Raw genomic sequence first — 8,644 nt, forward strand, 5'->3', positions numbered from 1 at the left:
ATAACAGAGACTCAGTGTGTGGATAATAGGCTAAGGAGTTAACCCAGAGATAGGGTCCTGAAGGATTCATTGAGGCAGCCAAGGAGTCAACCTAGAGATAGGGCACCAAAGGATTCATGGGGGCAGTGGGACACTATACAAGGGGGAGATAATAGTTGCCTAAGTAGGAATGTTTAAAGATACTTTAGTGGAGGATTCACAGGTGTAGCTTGTCACTGTTCCAAGCTGAGATAAACAATTTGTGAGTTGTTCCTGGGCAGAGTTAATGTCTGAAGCTGGGGGGGGTGGGGTATGATTTGATTTTATAAACTGGTTTTACAGACTGATGTTACAAATTGGTATTACAAATTGAGTTTACGAATTGATTTTACAAGCACCCCATCATTACTGATGTTACAAATTGGTATTACAGATTGATGTTACAGATATAGATCCCAAGCACCCCATCATTAACACATAGTAGATGGTATTTAAATGCTATATTTTTGTTAACATCATTACTATCTCCACCTACATTTAACTATCCACCTACAATTGTTATCTTATAATTGTCTATTACATGCTGGCCTCAAAGGGAGAGCCAGAGTTCTTCTGCAGCAGCTTAATCTTATTTTCATTTGGCCAATTACGTATATAAATAGGCTCTGAGGTGGGATAAGCAATAATTACAAATCACATGATTTCTTCTCAACTAGAAGAAAATGAAAGTGCTTGGTTCAGTCCCTAATATAGTCACTCAAACTGCTTTCTGTTAAGTCATATTGGATTTCTTGTGTCTCTATTTGGAGTTTTCTTGGCAAAGACATTGGAGTGCTTTGCTATTTCCTACCCCACTTAATTTTACAGATGAGGAAACAGGCTTACAGGGTTAAGTGACTTGCCCAGGGTTAAACAACTAGTAAGTATCTGAGACCAGATTTAAACTCAGGAAAATGAGTCTTCCTGATTCTAAGACCAGCACGCTGTCCTCTGTGCCACCTACCTAACCCATTCTATTTTTCTGCAGAAAAGGAAAACAAGGCTAAAAAAGAGAAATGACATTTTTAAAGTCACAATAGTTAGTAATGTTGGTATATTAGAAGAAATCTTTTGGTCCTCACCCTGATCAATGAGGCAAACTTAAGAAAAGAAATTAAAAGGATGATATTTAGTACACCAAGGCCAAAGGGCAGCTGGGAGCTGCCAGCGGCCCCCTCCCTCACTTTCAAATTCGGCTGCCATACAATTGGCCCTAGATTTGTGGCCCATGCAAAATGGTCCAGTGGAATTGCAAGTGACTGTACAAGATGATTATGCAAACTGGAGCTTATGGCAAAAACAACAAAGCTGAAATGTACCTTTGGGATTTTTGGTGTAGGAAACTCCCTTCATCTGGAGTCCAGTATACACCTTTTGAAAAGAGTACCCCAGCTTCTCACAGAATTGGACATGCCCAAGAGGCTAGTATAATCAAATGGAAGTAGTATATTCAAAATAGGGCGAAAACAGGCAAAAGCGGAGTCTCTGCTCTGCATGAATCTATAGCAAACATAGAAATTGAGAGGAATGACACACCCCCTGAGCCAAAGCAACAGTTGGTACAGTCCACTGTAAAATGGAATGAGGTATATGACGTATTAACTGAGGAACAAAAGAGACATGCATGGTTTACTGATGGGACAGCAAAATATTTGGGGCAAAAAAGACATTGGAAAGCAGTGGCCTATAACCCATGCACTAGAAGGACTTTGGAAAGTACTGGGATAGGTACAAGTAGCCAATATGCTGAACTTATGGCAGTATATCAAGCCATCAAAATAGAACAAGGAGGACAGTGTCATATATTCACTGATTCATGGGCGGTAGCTAACGGGTTAGCTACATGGATGCCCATGTGGAAAAATGAAAATTGGGAAATTCATGGTAAACAAGTCTGGGGCAAAGAATTATGGGAAGATATCTGGAACATGTCTTTGGTCACTGACTTGTCAGTTTTTCATGTAGATGCTCAAGTGGCCCCCACCACACCAGAACATGAGTACAATGCTCATGCTGATCGACTTGCGAAGATTGCTACTGAACATATTGTCCCTACTTTGACAACAACTGATGATCCGGTATTAGCAAAATGGGTCCACCAAACAGCAGGCCATTTGGGGGTCCAGGCCACACACCAGTGGGCACAAGATCGAGGTATTAGTATCTCTCATTCACTGTTAAAACAGATAGCAGAAGAATGTCATATATGTCAATTGGAAAAGAAGCGAACTGTTCCTCGGGTAGTAACTGGAGAGATAGCAAGAGGAAAAGTCCCAGCCCAAATCTGGCAAATAGATGATATTGGTCCACTACCACTGGATAAAGGATGCAGATTTATATGTACTTGTGTTGACACCTATTCAGGTGTACTAGTAGCTTGTCCTTATAAGAATGCAACCCAGAAAAACACTTGTAAAACTCTAGATCTCATAAGTCTATATTATGGAACCCCAATGCAGATTCAAAGTGACAATGGGTCACATTTCAAAGGCAATGAAATGAAGAAGTATTGTATACTAAACAATATAGAATTGATATATCATATTCCATATTATCCAGAAGCATCTGGGTTAATTGAAAGAATGAATGGATTACTGAAAGAACAGTTGAGGAAGTTAAGTTCCAATAATTCATATCAACATTGGGAGGATAATTTGTTCATGGCTTTGCGTAATTTGAATAATAGACCATTGGGAGGAAGTACACCTCTAGCCAGAATGATGACCCCCAATCTGCAAATTAGAAAACAACAAACACACAAGATCCCAAATATTGAGTATTGGACCTTGAGGCCAGATGTCCCAGCACCGTACCCAGGACCACCTGGTTCGGTGGGGTATGATTTACATTGTTTAGAGGACTTATGGTTGGACAGAAAAGAAATAAGAAAAATCTCCACCGGGATATGCATAAGAATCCCTAAAAATCACTTTGGACAGATTTTACCCAAATCAGGATTAGCAGCTCAAGGAATACATGTATTGGCTGGAGTAATAGATTCTAATTATCAAGGAGAAATTGTTGTAACATTCCAGAATTTAGGTGAAGGGCCCATACAGATTCACAAGAATGATAGGATAGTTCACGTGATTATCGTTCCTTGTAAAACAATGCCACTTGTAAAAACTGACTCTCCTTCCAAAATAACTGTCACAGGAACTGAAGGATTTGGTTCTACTGATAGAATAAAATCAGGAGCTAAAGTATGGGTAAAACGGAAGCCAGATGATGTTCCAAAGGCTGCAGAGATTATAGCATATGGGAGGGATAACACTGTAACTATTGTTTATTCTGGAGAAGATGATTACAAAATTGTACCCTTAAGTCATTTATTCTACCGTGAGTGAGGCTACAATAGTCTGGTTATTGTCTCTTTGCTTCTTCTTGACTTTTTGTTTGTTCACCTTGTTTGTTAGATTTGTTTCCACAGGCTTGGTACCCTCCATCTGTAGATGCCTGATAGCTTAAGCTGGATGTCACCCCCTGTCTACAACTGTGATGTGTCACCCTTGGACCTGGCATCAAGCATATTAAGAACTGACCTCTCAAATGGGACCCCTTAGGGCAGGGACAGCTCTACATCTGATTTCAGCAGCAAGTAGCCATAGAAGAAGAGATCTTCTCCCCTTACCACAAGATTTTGGGGCCCCATTTGTTCGGGGTGGGGGGAATCGATGGGGAGCTTGTGCTCAAGCCCCACCCTAAAATATGGTTTTCTGTGTTTATTGTGTGCTATTCTTGTTATATTGTTGTGAAATTTTGTTGACACCAGTTATTCCTACTGTATTTTTGCCAAGTAAGGGACATGAAAGATCTTGGGGCCGAATGTAAGGGTTATGGGATTTAAAGATCTTCCGTGCCACATTGGACTTGCTGACGTAGCAGGAAGGGGTGGAGCAAGAGGAAGCGGAAGCAAAACTAGAGTTCCTGTGGTGGCTGGCGGTGGTGGCGACGGCGGCAGCAGCAGCAGAGGCAGCGGCAGCGCGAAGCTCTTTTTGAGTTAGCCAGAATTTCTGCTAAGGACTCCTGCTGAGGACTGCCAGGGGCCGGAGCTGCTGGGAGCGTGCTTCCCGGATGCTGGGTGGTTGCTGTGAGTGGGGAGAGGAGGACCTTTGCCTGAGGTAGCCTGTTCTGTTTTAAAGGCTTGAAAATGTGGGTGCTTTCTACTTTATCTACCTGTGCCAATGTCATAACTACTCTGATGGCTTTCACTTTCTGGTTTTGGGACTCAGTCTTTTGGTATCTTAATAAATTTTCTAGTTTATTCCCCCATATGGCAAGCATGATGTATTTTGTGATGGATAATTATATCAGCATATCTGTAATCTCCATAGGCATTGTGAATATGGCATTGCTGATACACCCCCCTATTCTCCTGGAGGGTGAGATACCCTATTTAGTGTGTATTTCATTCCCTCCTCAGGCCAAATTCAATGGAAATAAGGTTGACCCATTCCCTTTTGCCTTCCTATTCTTCCCCTCCATTGTAACCATTTTCCCTTACCTCTTCTATATGAGATAGTTTACCCCACTCTGTCTCTCCCCATCTCCTCTCATTATATTCCTCTCTCACCTCTTAATTTCACCTTTTAAGTATCATCCCTTCCTGTTAAATTGGTCCTGTGCGATCTATCTATGTATACCTGTAAGCATATATACACGCATTCACATATGTATTCATATGCCCATATACCCTCATATATAGACACACACACACACACACACATATATATAGATATAGATATATATTTCTATTCCCTTCAACTGCTGAGAAAAGTTTCATAAGCTATAATTATTGTTTTTCCATGTAGGAATGTTAATAGTTCAACTTTGATAAGTTCCTTATGATTTCTTTTCCCTGTTTACCTTCTCATGTTTCTCTTGCTTCTTATATCTGAAAGTGAAATTTTCTATTCAACTCTGGTTTTTTCAGCAAGAATGCTTGAAAGTCCTCTATTCCACTGAATGACCATATCTTCCCCTGAAACATGATACTCAGTTTTGCTGGGTAGGTGACTCTTGGTTTTAATCCCAGCTCCTTTGACCTCTGGAATATCATATTCCAAGACCTTGGATCCCTCAGTGTAGTCACTGCCAGATCCTGTGTTATCCTGATTGAGATTCCAAAATATTCAAATTTTTTCTTCCTGGCTTCTTGTAATATTCTCTCCTTAATCTGGGAATTCTGGAACCTGGCTATAATATCCCTAGGAGTTTTCTTTTTGGGATCTTTTTCAGGAGGTGATCGGTGGATTCTTTCAACCTCTATTTTGCCCTCTGGTTCTAAAACATCAGGGCAGTTTTCTTTGAGAACTTCCTGGAGGATGAATTCTAGGTTCTTACTTTGATCATGGCTTTCAGGTAGTCTAATAATTTTTAAATTATCTCTCCTGGATCTATTTTCCAGGTCAGTGATTTTTCCCATGAAATATTTCACATTGCCTTCTATTCTTTCATTTGTTTGGATCTATTTAACAGCATCTTGATTTCTTATAAAGTCATTAGCTTCCATTTGCTCCAATCTAATTCTGAAGGAATGATTCTCCTCATTGAGCTTTTGAGATTCTTTTTCCATCTGGGAAATTTGGCTTTTTAAGGCATTCTTCTCCTCATTGCCTTTTTGAGATTCTTTTGCCATCTGAGTTAGTCTATTTTTTAAGATGTTATTTTCCTCAGTCAGGCTGTTGACTCTCATTTTGTAATTTTCTTGCCTTGTTCTCATTTCTCTTCCCAATTTTTCCTCCACTTCTCTTATCTGCTTCTTAAGGTCTTCTATGGCCTGTAACCAGCTCGTATTTTCCTTTGAAGCTTTTGGTTCAGGAGTTCTGACTTCACTGTCTTCCTCCTCTTCCATGCTTTGATCCTTTTTGTCCCCAAAATAGGAGTCTAATGTTGGAATCTTCTGTTTGCTTTGTTTCCTTTGCCTGGTCATGTCGCCCCTCAGTCACTTGACCCCTGGGTTTTTTGCCACAGTAGGACTCTGCCACCAGAAAGGGGAGCTTTCATCCCAAATGCTGGGGTTTTCTCAGCTGCCTGAGGTATTAGATGGGTGCCTTCTCTGAGGTCTCCACATGCTCTGGCAAGCTGGACAAACAACCCCAGGACTTCCACCCTATACTGCAATCCAGATCCAACCTGTTTAAAGCAAGAGTGATTACCCCTCAGACTGGTGCTTTGTCCCCCTACACTCTGCAGGCCAGGAGCTGAAGCTGCCACATGGCACTGGCTGGCTGTGCCAGCATCTCAACGGCTTCTCACCCTGGGGGAAAAAGCCATGCACTCCCACTTACTGGGTCCCAAAGTCCAGACTGCACTGACCTCTCTCTTTGTCTTTCCCATCTATGTGTTGATAAATCTGGAAACAGTCACAGCTGCTGCTGATCTGGAGTCCCTCTGGCTGGGGCTGGTCAGGCCTGCCATGGGGCTAAAACCTCAGTGTGGGTCTGGGCTGTCCTCAGCAGGAGGTTAGCTTCTCTGTGTTATTTTGTGGGTTCTTCAGCTTCAGAGTTTGTTCAGAGTCCCCTTTTTACTTGGATTGGGGAAGGTGGAAGCCAGAGCAGCAGGGAGGTCCTGCTTCTACTCTGCCATCTTGATTCCACCCCCCCCCCCTAGTTTTTCTAAAAGTTTTTTTTAAATAAAATAGGAAATTCTTTCCTAAGTAATTTATATTTGGAAGTTTGACAAGCACTACATGATTGAGCTCTATTATTCCTACTTCCTCCTTGTCTAATGAGTTCCATTATTTCTAATTCTTCTTTGTCGAGTCTGTTCCATTCAACTGCTTCTCTATTTTTTAACCTATAGCAAATGGTTTTGATGAATGCTGCTTTATAATATCGTTTGAGGTCTGGAAGGGCTATCCTCCTTTTGTTCCGCCACCCCCCCCATCCTCCTGCTCCTTGCTGTGGCCATGCCTGTAGGTCTGCTCCTCGGAGACTAGGCCCCTAACTTCGAGACCGACACCACGATTGGAGGCTCATGGGGCATTCTCTTCTCCCATCCTCGGGATTTTACTCCAGTGTGCACAACAGAATTGGGCGGCGCTCCAAAGCTGGCCCCAGAATTTGCAAAGTGGAATGTTAAGATGATCTCCCTTTCTATTGACTGGGTCCAAGACCTTCTTTCCTGGAGTAAGGATATCAATGCATACAATGGAGAGGAGGCCACAGAGAAAAGCTTCCTTTTCCCATCATTGATGATCATGAATTGGATATTGCTGTCAAATTGGACATGTTAGACCCAGAGGAACGGGATGGGCAGGGCATGCCTCTGACAGCTCGTGTGCTATTTATTTTTGGCCCAGATAAGAAGTTGAAGCTGTCTATCCTCTACCCAGCAACTACTGCCAGGAACTTTGATGAGATCCTCAGAGTGATTGATTCCCTTCAGTTGAAAGCATACAAGAAGGTTTCTACTCCTGTTCACTGGAAATGCGGGGATAGTGTCGTGGTTGTTCCAGCTATCCTTGAAGAGGAGGCCATAAAACTAAAGGAGTCTTCACCAAAGAGCTCCCTTCAGGCAAGAAATACCTACGGGACACCCCTCAGCCATAGGTTACTCCAGCAAGACCATGCTGGGATCTGGCTGGGGCTCCCTTGAAGATCTCTGCCAGAAGGGATACCAGCCTGCCAATCATGTAATTGATTTAAACATCTTGGGGTGATAAAAGTCAGTTGTCTTTGGGCTGCTTTATTAATGGTTTGTTAAATGAAAATGGAACTAAAAGTCACCCATGATTCCTCTCCTTGTGCCTTTACCAGCATTTCACTTGGGTCATTGAACTCCCTTGTCGCTGTGCTGGGATGTGCTGTCTCTGGGATGGCACTGTTTGGGACTTTAAATCCTTGTGAGATCTGCTGCAATCTCCATCATCAGCCACCTAGTATGGTTGGTATTTAGGAAAGGGACTACTTAGGAGCATTGCAGGAATAGGATTTCTTTAACTGACCCAATAAACAAATCATCTCTTTTCCTAATTATCTGTTTGAGGGAGGAGACAATTTAACATGTCTGGTTTTGAGCTCTTCACCTCCATAAATTTATGACCAACAAGTTGAAATCTTTAGGTGTTTCAGATAGTGGGTTTTTTTCTAAAATGCTGATTGTTCTAATGACAGGAAAAACTTGGAGATTCTTCCCTTTCCTGCAGATAAAGGGAAGCAGAATACAATCTTGAAATATATTGATAGATTGGGCAGAAGAGCTTTCTAATTATGTTACAAATATGTGGTTGAGACTACAGAGAAGCAGAATAAGTCCTGCTAGTGATGTAGAGAATGGTAGAGGGCCATAATTACAGGTACCTTTTAAACAAGTCACATACCTAGACATGGAAAACTGCTCCAAATGTTCCTAATAAGATGAAAGCATGTATACTCAAGGAAAGGAAGGGATAAAGATACTATTTCTTTACTATAAAACTTTGTCTCTGCAGTGTATTGTTTTCTGATATTTTGCCTTTAGGAAAGCCACAAATGAAAGTTTTTTGAAACTAAAAATAAAATAAAATTAGGATAATAATAGCACCTCCTTCCCAGGCATAAAGATCCAATGAAAAAATATTTCTAAACTACTTAGCAGTATAGTAATACATAGGAAGCCCTTAATATATGCTTTTACCCTCTCT

At 41.5% G+C, this 8,644-nt stretch overlaps 1 long non-coding RNA gene and 1 pseudogene across 1 annotated transcript; both read left to right on the forward strand.

Moving 5' to 3' along the window:
- The first annotated feature begins 1,646 nt into the window (after window positions 1-1,646).
- Window positions 1,647-4,290, forward strand: LOC138143618 (uncharacterized). The gene is made up of 2 exons (XR_011163755.1): window positions 1,647-2,172; window positions 3,435-4,290. It is a non-coding gene; the product is annotated as an uncharacterized lncRNA (long non-coding RNA).
- Window positions 4,291-6,928: 2,638 nt separating this feature from the next.
- Window positions 6,929-7,665, forward strand: LOC138143624 (peroxiredoxin-6 pseudogene; annotated as a pseudogene).
- Window positions 7,666-8,644: the final 979 nt, after the last annotated feature.

This window comes from Petaurus breviceps, unplaced genomic scaffold (genome assembly GCF_028583685.1).
Source record: "Petaurus breviceps papuanus isolate PSGF00001 unplaced genomic scaffold, PetGlider_PUasm1.0 138, whole genome shotgun sequence".
Taxonomy (NCBI): Eukaryota; Metazoa; Chordata; class Mammalia; order Diprotodontia; family Petauridae; genus Petaurus; species Petaurus breviceps.